Source organism: Piliocolobus tephrosceles, chromosome 2 (assembly GCF_002776525.5).
Source record: "Piliocolobus tephrosceles isolate RC106 chromosome 2, ASM277652v3, whole genome shotgun sequence".
NCBI classification, from domain to species: domain Eukaryota; kingdom Metazoa; phylum Chordata; class Mammalia; order Primates; family Cercopithecidae; genus Piliocolobus; species Piliocolobus tephrosceles.
The window spans coordinates 20,134,907-20,160,256 of record NC_045435.1 but is presented as its reverse complement, the minus strand read 5'-3'; positions in this window follow the sequence as shown (position 1 = coordinate 20,160,256).

Here is a 25,350-nt window from a genome sequence, read left to right as displayed (position 1 = left end):
ATTTTGTGTATACACAGAAACTTCAGTTTGCTTCCCTAATCTTTGTTTCATAGCATTCCTCTGTCTCTTATAATTTGTCAGTAGAAATCTGGTTGTAGGTGGTATTCATATAAGCCAAACTATTGTCAGATCATATAAGCAAAAGAAAAGATTTGAGGAAAAAAATTCTAATTTTACAGCGTACTGGGTACATTTATACGTTCATATTAAGTCATTGGTGGTTTTTGAAGATATCTACCACTGCAATGTTTCTATAAGTTGATATTGATAAATTTTTTAATTGGAAATAATTTTACTTTGTATAAGACATGTTTGTAGATATGATTTACAGCCTTTGTAGCTTAACAGTACAATGACAAACTGTTGACTGTTCGTGACATCATCACTTTATTTCTGATGTTATTGAATTTTAAATTATATAAAACAAATATATCCTTTAATATTGAACAAAGTATCATCGAAAATGCATCATGTTTAAAACGTTGTGTAATCCCAAAATGTAGATTCATCTTGCATTTAAAACAAGAGATGAACGAAAATTTGTTATATACTTCATAAAATCACTACTTTTACTATTATTTTGCTTTTACCTGTAACATTTTAAAACTTAAAACATTTTAATCCTCAGATACCACTAAAAATTAAAGAAAAATCATTGATATATTTGGATATTTGAAAACATAAAATACTATTTGCTAAATAAATAACCAGATGCTGATTTTGTTTACTATTTACACAAATAGGTTTTGTTATTGCCTCAAGTTTGTATTCGAAATGTTTATAAGGCTACTGTGTCAAATATAAAACTCTGTAATACTATTCCTACGGACTGTCTAAGAAATGTACAACCTACTGTAGTATAAAAAGACAATTGGGGGCCGGGCGCGGTGGCTCAAGCCTGTAATCCCAGCACTTTGGGAGGCCGAGACGGGCGGATCACGAGGTCAGGAGATCGAGACCATCCTGGCTAATACGGTGAAACCTCGTCTCTACTAAAAAATACAAAAAAAAACAAAACAACAACAACAAAAAAAAACAATTGGAATTACTACCTATAATGTATTTTTCTTAAAAAAAATGCTACCACTTTGTTATGTATCAGAAAACAGTAACAAACATAAACAAATAATCTAAAATGAAAGATATTATGTGTTTGGAAGTACACCATATCCTAAGACTTGCTGAGGAAGTAAGGTCTCTGAATTTCCTAAGTACATTTCTATGTCCCCAGAGAAGATTGCCCAACTCCACCATTGATGACACCAATTGTACAGTGTTCAAAGTTGGTTTTTATAGATATTATCTTTTCTCCTAAAATATATCTTACACAAGTTATAAGTTTCATGTGGGATTTACACTTTGCAGTAAGAATTTTTAAGGCATGACTATCAAGTTACTGGATAGATCATGCCTAATAAAATGACAAACAATCCTGATAAAAATGAGAAAAAAATAGACAATTAACTGCTGTGACCTTGTTATGCATCAGAGAGCATATAGTCCAAGTTGCTGCTCACAGCCTCCTTATAATGGAGAAGAAATGTTCTGAAGACATGAACTCTGGGTGGGACATAGGCAAGGCAGAAAGAATCTGTGTACTGGATGCTGAACCAGTTGCAAGCAAAAGGCCCAATCACTCTGGAATATGTAATATGATCTGATAAATCTCCTTTATTGTACAAGTCAGTTGGAGTTCAGGGTATTTTTTTTTGTTGTTAAGCCAAAACTACCTTTATCTTCTTACCTTCTTAGAAATTTGCCCTTTTATGTGCTTGCCCTATGGAAACATCAGTACAAGTATACAAAGCATGACATAAAAATATATTAATTACAGAAATAGTTGTATGAGGAAATGTTAAAAATTGTTCATTTTATAGCATAATGTGCTAGTTCTATGAAGTGTTACATATCGGGTAAAAATGATAACATATACCTAAACTACTAATAGTGTAAATTAGTGTAATTAGTAAAATTTACTAACACTGTAAATTTTAGAAAATGGTGCAGAAAGTGTTTAGAAAATAATTCCTTTTGTGTCAATTTAAAAAAATGTGGCATAAGTAAATATATATACATATATATATATGACTTGAAAGATTCGTAGCTACACTCTTAACAGTGCTAAATTCTAGAGCAAACAATTGGTGGTAGAATACAGGAAGAGATATGAAACGTATTTTATTTTAAAATACACTAATCGATTTTTTAACTGTCCTTTATTTTTATGTAGTCATGTATCTACGGGCTTTATGTGTACCTGGAACAAAATTAAGTGGGTATCAAATCTTAGTAATTCATTGAAAGATAGTGTTATGTGTTGTCACAAAATTTTATTGACAATAGGCTCTGGATTCTAAAATTGTTTAATCCTGTAATTCCCAGCAGCCAGATACTAGTAAAAGTTGAGGCATAATGAAAGTTTTCTTGCCAGGCGCGGTGGCTCAAGCCTGTAATCCCAGCACTTTGGGAGGCTGAGACGGGCGGATCACGAGGTCAGGAAATCGAGACCATCCTGGCTAACACGGTGAAACCCCGTCTCTACTAAAAAATACAAAAAACTAGCTGGGCGAGGTGGCAGCGCCTGTAGTCCCAGCTACTCGGGAGGCTGAGGCAGGAGAATGGCGGGAACCCCGGGGGGGGGGAGCTTGCAGTGAGCTGAGATCCTGCCACTGCACTCCAGCCTGGGGGACAGAGCGAGACTCCGTCTCAAAAAAAAAGAGAAAGTTTTCTTATCATGAGTTTGAAAGGTAATTTGCAGGACTGTTGTCACAGAGAAGAAATAGTATAGGGGCTAGAAATAACTAGTAAGTGATAGTAGAGTAGATCTTATAAATACTAATATTTACAGAATAGATTTCAATCCCCAAATCCACATTTAGGAGCATTTGCATCCTGGTAAACAAGAGATTCTAACAGTTATTAAGTATCCTATTTGCTCTTTGTAAATGAAAATATTTGTTTATAGCATACATATTCACGCATACAAAAAATATATATTCGATATCTACCTACTTTGTGTCAGACCATGTGGTAGGTTTACAAATAATCAACAGCATTATATGAATAGATTTACTATCAATATAAAATTGTATTATATACACAATTAACATGAAAAGATAGAAAATTAGATATATCCTTTTAGATTAAGACATATCTAATCTTATGTGTATATGTTAGAATTATTTCACTAGTATTATATGTGAGTTAAAGGATGCCATATCAGTTACAAGTAAAATACATAAGGAAATAGACATAATTGAGCTATATATCAATTTAAATTTAAACAACATCAAATATAACTATACTATTTTGTTTTGAGTCATTACTAGTTACTGATGTTATTTTCTTAAATTTTGTGACTTTTAGATAATTTATATATATGATTATATACATTATAAATATGTTTATGAGAGCACAAACATTTATACATATAAATATATTTGTATACATTATATATATATATACACTCATCTTCAAAGTTCATTCACATGTCTAATTCGTGTGACTCTTTAAATTCCATACCATATTCTGATTATATTTTTAGAAATTTCTTAAGTATTTTGTAAGCATAGATACTGATTAGTACACCTATGCTAATAATAGTAATTTAGTAATTGTCATTTTTAAAGTCAACAAGAAATTTCCATGCTACATGATTATATACTTGAGAGTAAATATATGCTTCCATTACCAACATTATAGTTATTTCTATACTTCAAAAACTGTAATTAGAAAATCTTGATATTCCATTCCAGGGAATGCCAAGAAAAAGCATTAAAAATTAACATAAATCTAACCACAGCATTTATCTGAACAATAAATCCCTAATATATAATCCTAACAATTCGAATATGATGAGTAAAAAATATTGCATTACTAAAAATACAGGGTAAACAACTAAATCATATAAGCATGAGTACAAAACATAATTTTACACTAAAATTAACATTTGGCTTTATCTTCCTCTTACAATGTAACAAATCATATTCAGAATAGACATTTTTAAATCTTATTAAACTAAAATTCCATTTATTATAACAAACCAATAAAAATTATATATATTTTTTTATTTTGTTAAGTTTTACCTTAAAAATTTTTACTTAAAAAGCTTGCGTTATTAAAATGATATATGTTTCTAAATCATGGAAGTTCAGTGTACCACGAAGTAGACTGAATTCAATTGGAACTTAATGGTTCATAAACCTGACTCGTCTCAACTCAAGCTCAAGCGTAACCACATTGGGAAATTGTACTGGATGAATGAATACAGTAAAGTTCACAGGGTTAGCCTGATTGAAATGAATTGTCTTCCACAAAGGCCAGCAATTTTCCCAGTGGTTGCTGATAAACCTTCTGAAAAAAAAAAAAAAAAAAAAATTCTCAAATCTATGCCTGTTACAGTTCTCCTCAAATAGTAAGACACACTAGTTACAAAGGTAAATTTAAAATACTTGATTATTGGTGATAACATTGTGATAATCTTATTATAATATCTTACTTTTTATCACACGTTTTATATCGATATATATTCATATCCATATATGTTGTTTATCTTTTCTACTAATCTGTAAATCATCTCAGAAGACTCCTCACATTGAAGCATAATTACTGAAAAAAAATGAATACAGAGAATTTTAGCTTAATTTATCATGGTGAACAGATAAATAGTGCTAAAAGAAATATACTGGGAAGGCATTGAATATTCATAGATTATTAAAGTGTATATATGTAGATAAAATGTTTTAGAAAGTATATAAAAAAAAATACCTTAGGTTATGCCTAACTCTGAAACAAATAGACAAACAGCAGTTCTGTTTATGGAAACAATTCATTCTATTAAGTGATTTAATTTAATTAAAATGTAGAGTTATGGGTTACTGGGCAAATTTCAAAACAGTCTTCCAACAAAACTTTGCTGAAAACAGCAGAGAAATATGAAAACAGAGAGAGAAATGCATCCCTAGGAGAAATAAGGGAAAGTCATCTGTCACCTAAGAGATAGTTTGAGATCTGTTGCTAGATATAATTTAAAAGGTAGACAGAAATTCTTCTTCTAGAGAAAAGAATTGATATATCCATGAAGTAAGCAGTAAAACCACGAGTTCTAGAATGAGGAGTGACTCTGAAATTGAACATTCCACTTGACAGCCCATCCACAAGCCTATTCAAAATATTCAGAGATGACTGGTGGGGCCAACCTATCCATATAGAATAGAGGACATAGGCATGGGCAAAGACTTCATGTCTAAAACACCAAAAGCAACAGCAACAAAAGCCAAAATTGACAAATGGGATCTAATTAAACTAAAGAGCTTCTGCACAGCAAAAGAAACTACCATCAGAGTGAACAGGCAACCTACAGAATGGGAGAAAATTTTTGCAATCTACTTATCTGACAAAGGACTAATATCCAGAACCTACAAAGAACTCAATTAAATTTACAAGAAAAAAACAAACAACCCCATCAAAAAGTGGGCAAAGGATATGAACAGCCACTTCTCAAAAGAAGACATTTATGCAGCCAACAGACACATGAAAAAATGTGCATCATCACTAGCCGTCAGAGAAATGCAAATCAAAACCACAATGAGATACCATCTCACAGCAGTTAGAATGGCGAACATTAAAAAGTCAGGAAACAACAGGTGCTACAGAGGATGTGGAGAAATAGGAACACTTTTACACTGTTGGTGGGACTGTAAACTAGTCCAACCATTGTGGAAAACAGTGTGGTGATTCCTCAAGGATCTAGAACTAGAAATACCATTTGACCCAGCCATCCCATTACTGGGCATATACCCAAAGGATTAGAAATCATGCTGCTATAAAGACACATGAACAAGTATGTTTATTACGGCACTATTCACGATAGCAAAGACTTGGAACCAACCCAAATGTCCATCAATGGTAGACTGGATTAAGAAAATGTGGCATATATACACCATGGAATACCATGCAGCCATAAGAAGGATAAGTTCATGTCCTTTATTGGGACATGGATGAAGCTGGAAACTATCATTCTAGGTAAACTATCACAAGGACAGAAAACCAAACACTGCATGTTCTCTCTCATAGGTGGGAAGGGAACAATGAGAACACACGGATACAGGGTGGGGAACATCACACACCGGGGCATGCCGGGGGGTGGGGGGATGGGGGAAGGATAGCATTAGGAGATATACTTAATGTAAATGATGAGTTAACAGGTGCAGCACACCAACATGGCACATGCATACATATGTAACAAACCTGCACATTGTGCACATGTACCCTAGAACTTAAAGTAAAATTAAAAAACAAAAAAAGAAAAGAAAAAAATAGAAGGCTCAAATAATTAAAAGCAGAAATAAAAAAGTGGGGCCACTACTACTGATCATAAAGAAGTAAAACAGATTATAACAGAGTGCTAGGAGCTATTGTACACTAACAAATTAGATGACCAAAAGGAATGTACAAACTCCTTGAAATACACAATTCACCTAAACCAACTCAAGAATTAGATAGATCAAATTAACATTCAAAAACCTTGCAACAAATAAAAGTCCAGAACCAGGTGGCTTCGTTGGTGAATTCTGCCAGATATTTAAAGACAAATTAACACCAATATCTCTCAAACTCTTCAGAAAAAAAAAAAAAAAAAAAATGAAGAGAAGGAAATGCTTCCTAACTAGTTCTGTGAGGAAAGGCATCACAAGAAACTTATAGATCAACATTCCTTATAAGTGTAGTACAAAAATCCTCAACAAAATAGTAGTAAACTGAATGTAAGCACATATAAAAGGCTTTTATACCATAACCAGGTAGAGTTTATTTCAGGAATGCAAGGATGGTTCAACGTAAGAAAATCCAGCCATGCAATGCACTACATTAACAATTTAAAAAAAATGGACAATCACCTCAGTTAACCCAGAAGAGCATTTGTCAACATTCAAAACACATTCCCAATAAAAAACACTCAGAAAACTAAAAATGGAAGGGAAATTCCTCAACATAAATAAGCCCATAACTAACATCATACTCAAAGATGAAATTTTTTTTAATTGTTATTAAAATGACATTATGACAGTAAAGTCATTATAATTGTATTAGTTTGCCATGGATGCAATAATGGAGTACAACCAACTGGGTTGCTTAAGCAACAGAAAAGTATTGCCTTGCATATCTGGCAATAGAATATCAATATTGTGGTGTCAGCAGATTTGATTCCTTTTGAGGGGTGTGAAAGACAATCTGTTTCATGCTTCTAGCCTAGCTAATGGTAGTTTTATGGCAATCTTTGTTATTCCATGGCTTGCTGAAGCATCGTTTCCAACTCTGCCTTCATCCTTGTATAGCATTCTACTTGTGTGTATGTCTGTATTCAGATTTTCCTTCTTATAAGGACACCAGTTATATAGAATTAGGAACCCTTTCAATTCCACTGTGATTCCAAATTAATTAATTACATAAGTAATAATCCTATGTTTAAGTAAGTTCACATTTGGAGGCACTGAAGTTAGGACTTCAACATATAGATTTTGAGGGGACACAATTTGTCCATAAGAGTTTTCTCACTCTCTCCCACCAAATCCATGCCATTCTTTTTATGCAAAATATATTAACCTATGTCAATAGCAATAAAAGTCTATCATGCCAACATCAACTCTAAGTCCAAAATCTAAATATCATCAACCCAATAAAAGGCTCAAATCCCACCATGTAAATTACCCAAATATTTCATAAATTAGACTTGGAGTATGATTCATCCTAGGAGTGGAATATTCATCCAAATTCATCCAAATACTCCACCTCAAAATTTGTAAAACCAAAATTAAATGGTGCAACAAGTATAGAACATGCATTCCTACTCCAAAAGGGAGAAATCAGAAGAAAAAAAATCTCACATCCCAAAGAAGTCCAGAATCTATTAGGGTAAATTTTATTACATTTTAAATCTTTTGAAAAAAATGCTTTTAGATTGGATTTTATATCCTCTGAATTCACCTGAGTGGTGGACACATACATACATACATACACACACACACACACACACACACACACGTGCCACAGGGCTACAGGCATAGTAGCCCCACATGAGTCCTTGGTCATAGCCCTTCCTTCTGGAACTGAGTTGGTGAATTCACCATCTGGACCAAGGAGGCAGCCACACCCTTGTGGTGGTTCTTCCCTTTTTGCGAAATATAACACGTATTTGCAACCAAAAAGCTCTATGGGCCCAGTTCTTGGCTGTAGAATTACAAAAATCTAACAGATTTATTTCATGTATTTCTGCCTCTATCCCCTGCAGTCCAAGCTGGCAAACTTTCTGCTAAAATGGTTGATCAGATCTATAATTCAAGTGTTTAATCCCCTGTCCAGCAACACTCTTAGTCCTGTTTCAGCAGGAAACTATCAGGATAGGTTGAGAATCTTTCAAATCAAGTGCTGTTTTCTTACTGCTGAGCACAATTTTTGAGTTTATCTACCTCCTCTCACATTTTATTGAAGGTAGCAAAAAAAAAAAAAAAGATACTCAAATACTTTGCTTATAAAACATCTCTAAATATCAGGTTCATCACTTACAAGTTCCACTTTCCACTCAACGGAACACAATTCTGCCAAGTCCTCTACCACTTCATGACAAATATCACTGTTAGTTAGCTAGTGCTGCCTGAACAAACTACCACAAATTAAGTGGCTCAGGGGAAAACTTATAGTCTCTAATTTGGAGACTAAAGTCCAAAATAAGAATATTGACAGTGTTGATTTTTCCCTTTGTTTTTAAATTTTATTTTGGATTCAGAGGGTACATGTGCCGGTTTGTTACATGGATACATTGCATGATATTAAAGATCGGGATATAGATCTGTCACCCAGGTAGTGAGCAGGGTGCCCAATAGGCAGTTTGTCACCCTATGTTCCTGTCCCTTCTTCCCTCCGCTGGCAGTCCCCAGCGTCTATTGCTTCTGTCATTAGGTTCATGTGTACTAAATTCTTAGCTCCTACTTGTAAATGAGAACATGTGGTATTTTGTTTCCTGTTCTTAGAATAATTTGCTTAGGATAATGGCCTCTAGCTGCAAAGGACACGATTTTGTTCTTTTTATGACTGAGTAATATTCCACACTTTACATGTACTGCATTTTCTTTATTCAGTCCTCCTTTGATGGGTACCTAGGTTGATTCCATGCCTTTGCTATTATGAATAGTGCTGCAATGAACATATGAATGTACGTGACTTTTTGGTCTAATAATCTTTAATCTTTTTTGTATTTTATTTTATTTTATTTTACTTTTTTGAGACAGAGTCTTGCTTTGTCGCCCAGGTTGGAGTGCAGTGGCACTATCTCAGCTCACTACAAGCTCCACCTCCCGGGTTCACACCATTCTCCTGCCTCAGTCTCCCCAGTAGCTGGGACTACAGGCATCCACCACCATGTCCGGCTAATTTTTTGTATTTTTAGTACAGATGGGGTGTCACCGTGTTAGTCAGGATGGTCTCCATCTCCTGACCTCGTGATCCGCCCGCCTCGGCCTCCCAAAGGTCTGATATTACAGGCGTGAGCCACCGCGCTCGGTCTTGGTATAATAATCTTATTTCCTTTGCACATATACCCAGTAATGGGATGCCTGGATCAAATGGTAGTACTGTTTTAAGTTCTGTTTTCTCCATTTTGTAGCTCTGTTTTAACTTTTAGAGAAATCTACAAACTGCTTTCCACAGTGGCTGAACTGATTTGCATTTCCACAAACAGTATATAAGCATTCCCTTTTCTCTGTAGTCTCTCCAGTATCTATTGCTTTTTGACTTTTTAATAATTGCCATTATGACAGCATAAGATGGCATCTCACTGTGGTTTAATTTGCATTCTCTAGTGATTAGTGATGATGAGTATTACTGTGTATGTTTGTTGGCCACTTGTATGTCAGAAGTGTCTGTTCCTGTCTTCTGCCCATTTTAAAATTAGGTTGTTTGATTTTTGCTTATTGATTTATTTAAGTGCTTTGTAGATTCTGGATGTTAGACCTTTGTCAGATGGATAGTTTGTGAATATTTTTTCCCATTCTGTAAGTTGTCTATTTACTCTATTGACTATATATATATATATATTTGCCATGCAGAATTTCTTTAGTTGAATTAGGTCTCAGTTGTCAATTTTTGGTTTTGTTGCAATTGCATTGGGGGACATAGCAATAAATTCTTTTTTAAGGCCAATATCAAGAAGAATATTTCCTAGGTTTTTTCTAGGATTTTTACAGTTTGAAGTCTTACATTTAAATCTTTTGTCCATCTTGAGATAATTTTTGAACATAGTGAAAAATATGGGTCCAGCTTCATTCTTTTGTATCTAATGAGCAAAGTTATCCCAGCACCTTATATTGAATAAAATTGTCCTTTATTCATTTTTGTCACCTTTGTCAAATATCAGGTGTTTATAGACTTACAGCTTTATTTCCAGGTTCTCTATTCTGTTTATTCGGTCTATGTGCCCACTTTTGTACCAGTATCTTGCTGTTTCGGTTACTGTAGCCTTATAATATAGTCTGATGTTGGGTAACATGATGCATCCAGCTTTGTTCATTTTGCCTAGGATTGTTTTGCTTATTCAGTCTCATTTATGATTCAATAATATTTAAAATAGCTTTTTTTTTTTTTCCTATTTCTGTGAAAAATGATGCTGGTATTTTCAGAGGAATACCATATAATCTGTAAATTGCTTTGGGCAGTATGGTTATTTGAACAATATTGACTTTTCCAATCCACAAGCCTGGAATACTTTTTTATTTATTTGTGCCATCTCCGATATAGCTCAGCAGTGTTTTCTAGTTCTTTCTTTAGAGATGTTTCGCCTTCTTATATGTATCCCTAGGCATTTCATCTTTTTTTTTTTTCTTTTGGGCTATTGTAAATGGAATTGTGTTCTTGATTTGACTGCCAGCCATAATGTTATTTACGTATAGAAATGCTACTGATGTTTGTACATTGATTGTTAACCTGAGATTTTACTGAAGTAATCTATCAGTTCTAGGGACATTTTGGTAGAGTCTACAAGGTTGTTTCTTCTAAGGGCTGTGAGAAAATAATCTAGGCATCTCTTTTCGGCTCAAAGATGACTATTTCCCCCGAATATCTCTTTCACTGTCTTCCATTAATATATATCTGTGTCCAAATTTCCTGTCTTTCAGGGCCACTAGTCAGATTGAGGCCAATCCCAGTGATCACCCTTTAATTGATTACCTGTGTAAAGGCTTATCTCCCAATAAAGTCACATTCTGAGGTACTGGGGATTACAATTTAAACATATAAATGTTGGGGAACACAGCCCAATTTACAACATCAATAAAACATAGAGACAGTAGTCACCGCGATTTTTATTTCTACTAACTTGACATCAACACTACGTAGTAAATATAAAGTGTGCCCTGAAGCCAGACTGCCTTGGCATATCCCTGTCCCACTAGGTGTTGAGATGTGACGTTTGGCAAGTAATTTTGTGCTCTAGGAACTGTTCAACATAACAGATAAATAGTTTCTTTAACTGTTTTGTTATGTACTAAATGAAGTAATGTTACGAAGTCTGTCAAGAAATGCTTGACACATAGTTAATGACATATATTAGTTTTTCATCATAAGGAGTTGGATAAAGAAATTATTACATATTTCTTTAAAAAACAATGCATGATATCTACCAGGTTTGTCTTTCCCACGGTAGCTCCTCTTTACTGCTGTTGCCTCTTGTTAATTTCAACAGAAAAGCTGACTATAGCGCCATTCATTCACTACCAGAAAAAACAAAAATGAGCAAACAATAATTTGGATCTTAAAAATTTGAGTCTTAAGACACATAAAATGATAATAGCTAGATTCTTGGATAACTACAATGGTCATTGAAAATCTGCTGCTAAGAAACAGTGATATTTTCTACTTCTTTTCTTCTTGAAGCAGGTCTTACAAAAATTTCCTTAGTTTGGAGACCTGCCATTTTTAAAAATAAAGTTCCAAAACAGACCTGTAAGTTTAGCAAGCAGAACCCGTTTCAAGTTACATATTTAAGAATCTTTCATTCTTGACTAATTATAATTTGATCCTTTAAGAAATTACGTTTCAGTACTCTTAAAAATGTACTATGTTGCAGCCGGGCGCAGTGGCTCAAGCCTGTAATCCCAGAACTTTGGGAGGCCGAGACGGGTGGATCACGAGGTCAGGAGATCGAGACCATCCTGGCTAACACTGGGAAACCCCGTCTCTACTAAAAAATACACAAAACTAGCCGGGCGTGGTGCCGGGCACCTGTAGTCCCAGCTACTTGGGAGGCTGAGGCAGGAGAATGGTGGGAACCCGGGAGGCGGAGCTTGCAGTGAGCTGAGATCCGGCCACTGCACTTCAGCCCCGGAGACAGAGTGAGACTCCGTCTCAAAAAAAAAAAAAAAAAAAAAAAAAAAAAAAAAAAAAAAAAAAAATGTATTATGTTGCTATGGTCTGAATATGTCACTTAAAATTGTTGCTGAATTTCTCAGTCTGTAGAACGGTGAGAAATACATTTCTTTTGTTTGTGAGTCACTCAGTTTGTAGTATTTTGTAATAGCAGCCCAAACAGACCAAAACATATATTGTGACAACGCAAATGGATATAAACATGTCAATGATGTTCCAAGTCTCTCTTGAATGTTACGATCCCAGAGGAAGTTTGACATAACTTGTAATGCATGCTATTTAAGAACAATCTATGATTTCCAGAAAGCTGGATGACTGGGTTCAGGGCCAAAGTGGTAGAGGTGTGAGTGATGTACATTGCAACTGTTGCTAATAAACCACTTTCAAAATGTTAGCTTGGCATTACTGAAAACTCAGAGAATAATGTGAGAGACTGAAGTGGCCATATGGGACTCTTTATCCAGTTATGTTTAAAGATACAAAAGGGGGTTTTATATTTAGCTAAGTTGGTAAACTCTATGAAAAAGAAATACGTATGTTGCAGTAGAATAAGGACATAGAGAATCATGAATGGAATTGTGGAAATCCCTGAATAGGTTTTGTTTAAATTTTTAGTGGTAAAAAATTCCAAAATTACTTCAATTTTATTTTCGGAAAACACCAGAAACACAAACCCATAAATTATTAATAGGTGGGTCAGTATTCCAGGCAAAAAAAAAAAAAAAAACCCTAAATGCTTTCTATCTGAAGTGCAAATGACAATAAGACAATGACAAGATGGTTGATGAAAAACCTAAATAGTAGTTACAACCTCTTGATCAGTTAAAAATAAGTGCTGTATATCTCTATAAATTTCCATCATCTTGTCCATATGTCTGTTTATCTAATTATTTATTTTCTCTTCTTTGATCTAACTAATATAATGTGAAATGTATACCTGTATATGAAAGTTTTTAGTTAACCTTTGCACTTGCTTAAGAATTTGTAGAACATAGGAAAGTTATTGGGACAGAACTAAGTAACATAATGAAATTATTCAGATATTCTAGTGTCCAGGTGTCTGACAGTATTCCCTCTGGATTTAATAGTTAGGAATTTCTAGTCTCCACTGGGAAGGATTATTGCTTCCAATCTTATAGCTGTACTTTCTTAAGTAGTTTGTATTAACAGGAATAAATGCGTGCATACACTGAGCAAAGGGAAGGATATAGTTGTTGATTAGCTTTGACTATCTGATATCCTTTCCCTTGGTGATCTGTGTGTGTGTGTGTGTGTGTGTGTGTGTGTGTATGTGTGTGTGTGTGTTTGAGACGGAGTCTCCCTCTGTCTCCCGGACTGGAGTGCAGTGACCAGATCTCGGCTCACTCCAAGCTCCGCCCCCCCGGGTTCCCGCCATTCTCCTGCCTCAGCCTCCCGAGTAGCTGGAACCACAGGCGCCGCCACCTCGCCCGGCTAGTTTTTTGTATTTTTAGTAGAGACGGGGTTTCACCGTGTTAGCCAGGATGGTCTCGGTCTCCTGACCTCGTGATCCGCCCGTCTCGGCCTCCCAAAGTGCTGGGATTACAGTCGTGAGCCACCACGCCGGTGGGTGATTTGTGTTTTATTCAGTATGTAGCTCTGATGAAATTGCCAATAAAAGGACCAAGCTTAACTGACCACAAGAAGTAATATGGAATTCACACTATCACATTCCAGTTTTCTGAAAACTTAATCATGAGTTGGGGCTTCAAGGACAGGAGATATCTGACATTGGGTTATCTGATGGCACAACAACAAAGAGACATTCTACACTGGTCTGAGCTGCAATCAATGGACCTGAGGCCATTCTTGAAACCAGGTGGTATACTGGGTAATCATTTGATTTTTTTTTTTTTTTTTTTTTTGGCTACTCAATGTCATTTTACTAAATCATTTATTCATGTTTAATTATGTAAGCAAATATTTCTATTGCTTATAATTGAAGAATTCTTAGGCTATAAACCTAAAAAGAAAATAATTAAAAAAATAAAATATTGACTTTCAGAAAATTAAAAAACATACAGATTTACAATTATATATTTATTTATGAATAAGAAAGAATGAACCATACTCATAGTAAAAGCTCAGAATGGCTAATTTCTATAAGTAAGAGTTATTAACTAAAAATACAGGCATATTTTATTATAATTCACAATAAAATTAGATGTTTTATTAACATATAATACTATATAACTGATTTCAAATTAAGCTCAGAGTTCAAAAAGTGGCTAATGGTTAATAAGCCATGATATGCATTATCAATATGTTATAATAATGTCAAAATATTGGTATAGCCTTAATCAAATATGTAAAGATTGTCTCATGAAATCAAATTTCTCAAATAATGTTAGTGTAGAATGTTTAATAAGAACATTGAAGATGATTTACAACTTGAATAGTTTCAATTTTTTTAACAATTAGGTTTCTTAGCAAACATGGAAAGTGGAATGCATGAGTACGTAATATTGAGAATACATTTCAGAGACAGAAACCCATTCTGAAGCAAGGAGCACTTTGTTGATTACAGTAAAATTTATGTCAGATACAATGTTTGGAATGATGGCCATCACGACAATGTTGAAATTATTAAACATTTTTACAAGGTGCCTGGGACTCTAGTAAGTCATCGTATTAGTCTGTTTTCATGCTGCTGATAGAGACTTCCTTGAGACTGGGGAAGGGGGAAAAGAGGTTTAATTGGACTTACATTTCCACATGGCTGGAGAGCCCTCAGACTCACGGCAGGAGGTGAAAGGCACTTCTTTCATGGTGGCAGCAAGAGAAAAATGAGGAAGAAAAAGAAGAAACCCCCGATAAACCCATCAGATCTTGTGAGACTTACTCACTTTCACGAGAATAACATGGGAAAGATGAACCCTCGTGATTCAATTACCTCCCCCTGGGTGCCTCCCACAACACGTGGGAATTCTGGCGGATAAAATTCAAGTAGACATTTGGGTCGGGACACAGCAAAACAATACCAGCCATTTATGAGTTTACTCTTATTTAATTTTAATAAAACTCCTACTAGATGAGGATATATTTTTGGAGAACGTGTGTATAGAACAGAAAATCAGAAAGTATTTGCAAGACTTATTTTAACAGTACAGGGTAAAGATTTTCATTTTCATTCCCTAAAATTATGCTGCACACCTTGGAAATTGGTCTTAGTTATATAGAAACAGGCATGAAGACTAACAATATTTATGGGCAAATAAATGTGAATTTTATAGTTTTGCTATAGTCAGATCCTTAAAGTTAAATGCGATTTTTTTTTTTTTTTTTTTGAGGCAGAGTTTCACTCCTATTGCCCAGGTTGGAGTGCAATAGTGCCATCTTGGCTCAACACAACTTCTGCCACCCGGGTTCAAGCGATTCTCCTGCCTCAGCCTCCTGAGTAGCTGGGATTACAGGCATGTACCACCACGCTTGACTAATTTTGTATTTTAGTAGAGATGGGGTTTCTCCATGTTGGTCAGGTTGGTCTTGAACTGCCAACCTCAGGTGATCCGCCCGCCTCAGCCTCCCAAAGTGCTGGGATTACAGGCATGAGCCACCATGCCAGGCCAAGATTAATGATTTTCACTTGACTCAGAAATGTAACACAGTAGGCAAGCCGTTGAATTTTGCATAAATTAAAGCATATTTTTGCTCTTCTAAGCCATACCTGTGCATATAGTTAAGTTTTTCAGGTAATTACTTCCAGGTGCTTGCCTATAGGAATTCACCGCAATGCAATGAAATCAGAGTAATAAACTCATCAGCAAAAATTAACCCATCGGCATGTTACATAGACACATATATTTAAATGACATCAGTATTATAATTTGTGGATTTTAGATGTTTATGTTCATGATGAAGACAGTCTCCTCCTAGGTAATTAAGAAGATCTACATACAACTAGGTATATTTGACTATCCTAAGCTCATTGGACTATTTCATATGCCCAATTTTTAAAAGGGGCTTTTAGATTTTTACCATTAAACATGCAGAAATCTTTATGATTTGATGGTCCCATCATTCTAGTTAAGTAAAATATAATGCAACTTCCTTTTTACTATCTGTTCATTTTGGTTTCAGGCTCTGTGAAGAAAATTTAAATTGAATATTAAACATTAGTTTTGGTGAAAAGAACTAAAATATTTCCTATTTTAGCATTTTATTTTTTTTAAATATTGTCTAAATTGCTGGATTTACTTTAAATTGCATATAAGAATAATAAATGTCCGTCCATTTCAAGTTCTTACGTATGGTATTTAGAGTTGTTGCATAATATTTTGATGATTTTAAGAGTTGACAGAAACTCTATATTGCTATTTACATTAGAACAAATACACACATTTTATTTGAAGCAGCAAACATTTCATTGAGTACCTATTGATATTTATTAAATTCCTGTGGTATAAGTATTGTTAGTTGCAGGGAACACCACTCATAAAAACATGTAAGGTCTATGTAAACAAGTATAGAAATATGAGTAAATGAGACTAAAATTATATGCCTATATATATTTACATATATATAGCCATTTAGAAATATATTTTTTGTCATATATTTTGGCCTTGTGTTTTATTTTTGCTCAAATCATTATGTTATTCTTACAAAACAGTACTACTGCGCAACATTCAGGTAGAAAGTCAACTTTAGCAGGATTATTTATCTTCATTTTTTTTCAGCTCCTATATTTTCACTTACATGTAGTTAGGAGCATTACAAGATATAAGGAATGCTTAGTTGAATAAAATCCCTCTAGAAAACTTGAAAATTGCAAATACATCCTAGAAACACAAATGATTCTTAAATTTATTCTATGACAAAAAAAACCTCTAAATTTAGATTTTAAAAATCTCAGAATAAAAGTAGAATTTTTTAAATTTCAAAGACATGAGAAATTAGATGAAGTTACATATTGAATTACAGTAGATTTGGAGGGAATATTTAGATTCTACGTATTATAGCATTAATGTATTTTAAGAAAAGCATGTGTTTAACAGTCACTTTCCAATGCAACAGTGTTGGAAGGTGGAGGCTAATCAGTTTTTCGATTCGACTATGAGGGCTCCACACTCAGGCATGGATTGATTTCAGTTATAAAAGTGCTTGAGTCTATGAGTCCAACCCCTTTCTCTCGCTCACTCTTTCTTTGCACTGACAACATCCGGTGAAACAGCAAGAAGGCACTCACCAGATGTGGGCCCATGATCTTGTACTTCCCAACATTCAGAACTGTGAGCCAAAGAAATTTCTGTTTATTTTTAAAGTCTGTGGTACTCTGTTAGAGCTGCATGAAACAGACTAAGACATCATCAGTGCATCACATATCAATGACCCTTATATGTAAATTTGGTGGATATTATTTTTGAAAAAAAGTTGAGACCACTATAGAGACAGCATTAATTAGGTATTATGAATAATTAAACAATCTGAGAGACCTGTCAATTCATGACCAACCCTTACATAAGACAGCCTTTTTTAAGCATTATGGTATCACAAATATATGGAAATACTCTTGAAAAGACTCTCTGATAGAGAGTATTGGGAGTCATTTTGCAGGAAGCTAACAACAACAACAAAAATCCAAAAGCAAATGGGACTACAGTCCTGAGCACCTGGGAATGTGGTGGCCAAGAACTTAGATTTCTGCATACTGTAATAGAAGAAGTAATACAAAAAAACACAGAGGCATGGAATCAGGAAGCCAGTTTCAGAGAAGTAGGAAATTACAAGTGCAAGAAGATAGAGTAACAGCTTGATCTAAATTTGCAATTACAAGGGTTTGGTAGATGCTTTGAGCACAGATCTTTATAGCAACACTGAAGTTAATAATACCAATTATTGGTACATCAGCAAGTGATTGAGCTGGTCTAAAACTGCTAAAAACTAAAATGTGTGAAGAGCAGTTTACAATTTCCTAGCTTAGTAGGGATTTCCACTACTTGGCTACCAGCAGCAAAATGTTTGGAAAAAAAAATCTTCTGCAAGTTAGGCCCTTTGATAGTTATAGGTTAAAATAAACCATAATTTATCAGTTGCTAATCATGTAAAACAAAAGCAATCCAGAATTCAGCATAAAAATAGGTATTTGTTATGCTCACTGGAAAATACACCAACTGGGAAATCTGTGTTTCATATTTTAGATTTACAGGTGCAATGGCCTGGTTCTACTTTAAGCATCAGTTCTAAGAATAAGTTGGGGCATTGTTCTGGGTGGCTTTTACTCTGGAATGAGGGGGCTACATAAGGAATGTTCTTATCACAGCAATGGTAACTACAAGAAGGCAAATAGAAACATATGCTTCAAAAAGAATTAGAATAGATACACTATCATGTCATCTGCAAACAACTGGGCAAAACTAGTCAAAGGCCAAGGTATCTATAAAAGTAATGGGAATATATAGTATGTCTCTTACTAGTATCACTTCGGTTATGTAAGAAATGACCTACATATAGGCAAAGATTTAGAATGAAAATTCAATCAACCAGCTATCACTTCCCAAATATTAACAAATTTTGTGACAATCAAGACATTGTAAGAAAATATCAGAAACTAATTCAAATAAAATTAAACTTAAGAACTACAGAAGTTACGTTATAGTCAGAATGTTTTATCTCCCCAGATTCATATGTTGAAACTTAATATCCAATGTGGTAGCATTAAGAGGGACTTTGGGAAATTAGGTCATGTGGACAGAGCCCTCATGAATGGCATTAACTTCCTTATAAAGGAGGCCCACAGGTGCTCATTCACTCCTTGCTCCATGTGAGGAAACATACAAGGCACCACCATTGAGCAAAAAGCCTTCAGCAGATCTTGAGTCTTTTGGTGCCTTTTTCTTAAAAGTGCCAGCATCTAGAATTGTAAGAAATAAATTTCTATTGTTTATAAACTGTCCAGTTCATGCCATTTTTGTTGCAGCAGCAAAAATAGACTAACATACGCTGTATTTGTTAAGTTCAGAAAATTAAATTATTCTGTATAAACATGTTTAAAGAAACAACAGATAAAATTACAAAGGCAAGTAAATGCTAAGAAACTGTCAGCAACGATGCGTTAGACTTGAAAAAATTAATAAAATATCTAGAAATACACCACATAACTTTTGCCAAAAGTCAATGGATGAGTGAAAAACCAAAGAAAGAATTAATATGGAAGGAATATATAAGAAATGTATTTATAAGACATTATAAAGAGATACGAATATGAAAAACAAAAAAAGAGAGGCTAATTATTAAGAGGAAAGAATCAGAAGTGTCATCACTTATCTGAAAGAAGAAAGTGAGAAAGGAAGTGAAAAATTAAAGAGAAAATGCTTATGGATTATCTGAAATTGGTAAAAGATGTAAATTTACAGATCTAGTAAAATATTGCCTCAAAGGTAGGATACGATAAATAATAGTCACTAATATCTGTGTTATGAGTCTTCTGAAAATTAAAATAATTTGAGAGATGATTTTGAAATCAGTCACAGGAAAAGACATTATTAGAAAAATTACAGTTACAATGACATCATGTTTGGCAACAAAAACAACTAAGGAGAGCCAAAAGGTAGTAAAATAATGTTTCAAAAGTGAAGGTAAAAACAACTTTTATAATTGTATATCCAGTAATATCATTCTTCAAAATTAAATGATATGAAAGTATTTTTAGATACATCAAGTTAGTCACTGAAATATATATTCTAAATGAACTGCTAAAGGACAAGCATCAAGAAAAGAAGATATGACTAAAATTGTCTAATGCAGAAGAACATATAATTTTTAAAAAGTTTTTGTTTTGTCGGGTTTTTTGATGTTTAATTTTTATTTTTAAGTTTGTATTAAGAAGGTTTAACTGTTGAGAGTGAAAAAAAAGAGATCAGAATCAAAAGATTCTACCAATATGTTTATATATGTCTCTGTGTATATAAGGAAGGAAATCTTCTCATATGATACAATAACTAGAAATCTATAGTTCTAATGTTTCCTTAACATGCATACATACAGACACATATAAACATATATGTGTTTCATTTGTCAATATTTTCTTTTACTTATAGTATCACATGGGACACTTCAAGTAAAATAAAATTTCTCAACAAATTAAATTAAACAGAATTAATAGGAGCAAAGAACAATTCATGAATTGTGAGAGCACTCACAACCAGAAGAGGTACAGAGAACCCTTCCCAGCCGTGTGAGTGGTGAGCTTTGACAGTTCAACACTGCAGCAAAGTGGAGAAATCACTGGATTGTCTGCAGCTAGGAATGTGGTTTATTTGGGCAGGATGTGCTGAAGCATTTGTCTTATTTGGCCATCATGTGATCAGTTGGCTTCCTAGGATTGGTGGAAGCTCCATTGTTAATGATTGTATGAAAAGTGGACTGTGTATTAGTGCATTTTGATGATGCTGGTAGAGACATACACGAGACTGGGAAGAAGAAATTATTTAATTGGACTTACACTTCCAGGTGGCTGGGGAGGCGTCAGAATCATGGCAGGAGGCAAAAGGCACCTCTTATATGGAGGCAGCAAGAGAAAATAAGGAAGATGAAAACGTGGAAACCCCTGATAAACCCATCAGATCTCGTGAGACTTATTCACTACCACTCGAATAGTATGGGGGAAACTGCCTCCATAATTCAAATTATCTCCCACCGAGTCCCTCCCACAACATGAGGGAATTATGGGAATACAATTTAAGATGAGATTTGGGTGGGGAAACAGAGCTAAAATATATCATTCCATCCCTGGCCCCTCCAAATCTCACGTCCTCACATTTCAAAATTAATCATGCCTTTCCAACAGTCCCCCAAAATCATAACTCATTTCAGCATTAACTCAAAAGTCTACAGTCCAAAGTCTCACCTGAGACAAAGCAAGTCCCTTCCGCCTATGAGCCTGTAAAATCAAAACCAAGCTAGTTACTTCCTAGATACAATGGGGGTAGAGGTATTGGGTTCCAAATGGGAGAAATTGGCCAAAACAAAGTGGTTACAGGGCCCATGCAAGTTTGAAATCCAGTGGGGCAGGCAAATTTGAAAGCTCCAAAATGATCTCCTTTGACTCCAGGTCTCACATCCAGGTCACACTGATGCAAGACACGGGTTCCCATGATCTTCAGCAGCTCCGCCTTCGTGGGTTTTTAGGGCATAGTCTCCCTCCTGGATGCTTTCATGGGCTGGCATTGAGTGTCTGTGACTTCCAGGTGAACGGTGCCAACTGTTGGTGGATCTAGTCACTAGTTGGTGCCTCAGTAGGGATTCTATTTGGGGATGCCAACCCCATATTTCTCTTCTGCACTGCCCTATCAAAGGTTCTCCATGAGGGCTCTGCCCCTGCAGCAAACTTCTTCCTGGGCATAGAGGCATTTCCATACATCTTCTGAAATCTAGGCAGAGGTTCCCGAACCCCAACTCCTGACTTCTGTGCACTTGCATGCTCAACACCACGTGGGAGCTGCTAAGGCTTGGGGCTTGCACCCTCTGAAGCTATGGCCCAAGCTCTAGGTTGTCACCTTTCAGCGGCAGCTGAGGTGGATGGGATGCAGGAAACCAAGTTCCTAGGTTGCACACACGGTGACCCTGGACCTGGCCCAAAAAACCATTTTCTCCTGGGCCTCCAGGCCTGTGGTGGAACGGGCTGCCATGAAGACCTCTGACATGCCCTGGAGACACTTTTCCCATTGTCAAGAGGATTAACATTAGGATCCTTGCAACTTATGCAGATTTATGCAGCTGGCTTGAGTTTTTCCTCAGAAAATAGGTTTTTCTTTTCTATCACCTTGTCAGCCTACAAATTTTCCAAACTTTTATGTTCTGCTTCCCTTATAAAACTGAATGCCTTTAACATCACCCAAGCCACATCTTGAATGTTTTGCTGCTTAGAAATTTCTTTGGCCAGATACCCTAAATCATCTCTCTCAAATTCAAAGTTCCACAAATTGCTAGGGCAGGGGCAAAATACTGCCATTCTCTTTGAGTAACCTTTGCTCCAGTTCCCAACAAATTCCTCATCTCCATCTGAAACCATCTTGACCTGGAGTTTATTGTCCGTATTGCTATCAGACTTTTGGGCAAAGTTCATTCAACAAGTCTTCAGGAAGTTCCAAACTTTCCCACATTTTCCTATCTTTTTCTGAGCCCTCCAAACTATCCCAACCTCTATCAGTTACACAGTTCCAAAGTCCTTCCATATTTTCGTGTATATTTTCACAATGCACCAATCTACTGGTAGCAATTTACTGCATTAGTCCATTTTCATGCTGCTGGTAAAGACATACCTGAGACTGCAAAGAAAAGGAGGTTTAATTGGACTTACAGTTCCGTGTGGCTGGGGAGGCCTCAGAATCATGGCAGGAGGCAAAAGGCACTTCTTACATGGTGGCAGCAAGAGAAAATGAGAAAGATGTAAAAGTGGAAACCCTTGATAAAATCATCAGATCTCATGAGATTTATTCTGATTAACGTAATGATTTCCAGTTCTATCCATTTTGATGCATATTACAGAGTTTCATGCTTCTTTACGACTATATGTTATTTTATAACATATTTATTGCAGCTATTGTAAATGAGATTGCTTTCTTGATTTTTTTCGGATTGTTCACTGCTGGCATGTATAAAGGCGACTGATTTATTGTATGTTGATTTTTTATCCTGCAATTTTACTGAATTTGTTTAGCAGTTCAAATAGTTTTTCTGGTGGAGTCTTTACTAAATTTCTTTACCTATTTATCCATTCATGGACATATATATTTATATTTTTCCTGCAGATAAAAGTGCAGTTTTTTAACATACTGATTTCTTTTTTTTCTTTTTCTTTTTTTTTTTTTTTTTTGATAAATACCCAGTGGTGAAATTGCTGGATCGTGTGATAATTTTATTTTTATTTTTTTGAAGAACCTTCATACTATTGGTACAACTATAATGGATGTACCAATTTATATTCCCAACAATAACATATAAGGGTTTCCTTTTCTCTACATTTGTTATTGCTCTGTATTTTGATAATAACCATTCTAATTGGAGTGAGACGGTATTTCCTTGTGCTACCTCACTGTGATCTCATTTTATTTTGGTTTGCGTATACCTAATGATTAGTGATATATAAATTATTTAGCCACTAAAGCCTTTAGGGTAGAGTCAGCTATAGCAGCTAATATTTGAGACAGGGCTCTAATTATAGTCTCATTTATCTTTACGCTAAGCAACAGAAGGAACATTAAAACAAAGATGTCCTTTTAGGGGAGTTTATGCCTGCTGACAAATTACTCTTTATTCTACAGTTCAAATTATAAGGTATTGACCAGTGTTGAGGTTCTATTTGAATGTGGAATAATCCAATTCAAATCTACATTGAGCTCTAAAATAAGAAAATACCACTGACTGAGACAGGATTTGCTTATCTGTATGTTACCATCCATAGATAGAAGAAAATCGTGGAGGGCTACATCAGACAGTACCTGTGGAATGCTTTCTTGTATTTGGGGTCACAAATAAGGAAGTGGAAAGGCTGTACGATAATATCATTGTATGGTTAGAGGCTACTGACAGTTAAGGGATTAAGGTAATACATTTGTCCACAAATCGTCAAATTATCTTTCACTTTGGTTTACTTATTCAATTTATGGAATAATTTACTTGAAAAACTCTCACTATAGGTTTTTCCTACTGTTAGATTTAAAAAAGGAATCTTCATACATGGATCTAAAAGTCAAACCCTATAGAAAGGACTAGATGTTCAATTTGAACAAGCAGTTGCCCTTGGAGAATGAATTAAATTTGTTACAGGTGAACCAGAGGATCTTTAACTTATTGTAGGAATTTAGGTTTAGCTTGACATATTCAACATTCAGGTAAGTTTTCTGCACAAGCTATCAAACATGAAATCCTAATCATAGTATTATTTTGCCACACTAAACAAAAAGAATGCATGGGGGAAAGAGGAGAAGGGAATATGGTTTTAGTATTGTTAGTGAAGTCTTGATCCATAATCTTGGGGAAGTTGTTTGTCTCTAGTATGGCATCTGCTTCTGGGAAGAAACCCCTCTCGCTGTCAATTTTACCTTGAGTTATCCAACAGGCACATAGTTGGTCTTAATCCCTTTGTGATGCTATAACAAAATACCTTAAACTGGGTAATTTATAAAGAGCAGAAATATATTTTTTATAGTTATGGAACATATAAAGTTCAAGGTCAATGTGCCAGCGTTGGTGTTTTATAAGGACTGCTTTTAAATTCCAAGATGTTGCCTTGTTGTGTCTTCATGTGGCAGAAAGACAAGAGAGCTCTCCCTTTAACCATGAGCCTTTTTCAAAGGATGCTAATCCCATTTACGTCAGTAGAATCCTCATGAATCAATCACCTCATGAAGGCTACACCTCTTAATACTGTAGCATTGAGGATTAAGTTTCAACATGAATTTTAGAGGAGCACAATTATTCAAACCATTGCAGGTCCCAAAAGTATGGAGGGGCCCTATTAACTTAAGAAATGTGGACCCAAGACTTGAGGCCCTGCAGTTTTGTTGCAATATGGGTGCTGAGAAAAACTACATATGGTGCCTTCCAGTGTGGCTCAAGGGCAGCTTTTCTCTGGTGTTATTTTGAGAAGCCCCAATTTCTAGGTTTGAGATTATTAACGTCCTGGTTCTCTTCAATTGGTGGGTCATAAAAGGGCACACTTTACCTGGTAAAAATATGCTTTGGCATAATGCCAGTAAAGCCCTGCAATACTGACTCATATTAAACTTTATAAGAGCAGAACATCTGCATGATTCTAATATAAGTGGCACAAATTTTCCTATATTTAAAATCTATATAGGACCCATTTAACTATTTCATAATGGATCAAAGTATGTTTTTCAGTGTGGGTAGATCTGATTGAGATAAAGTCCAATGGTAATGTCTTTGGCCAAGGAAGTTCCATCAATTCAGTGAACT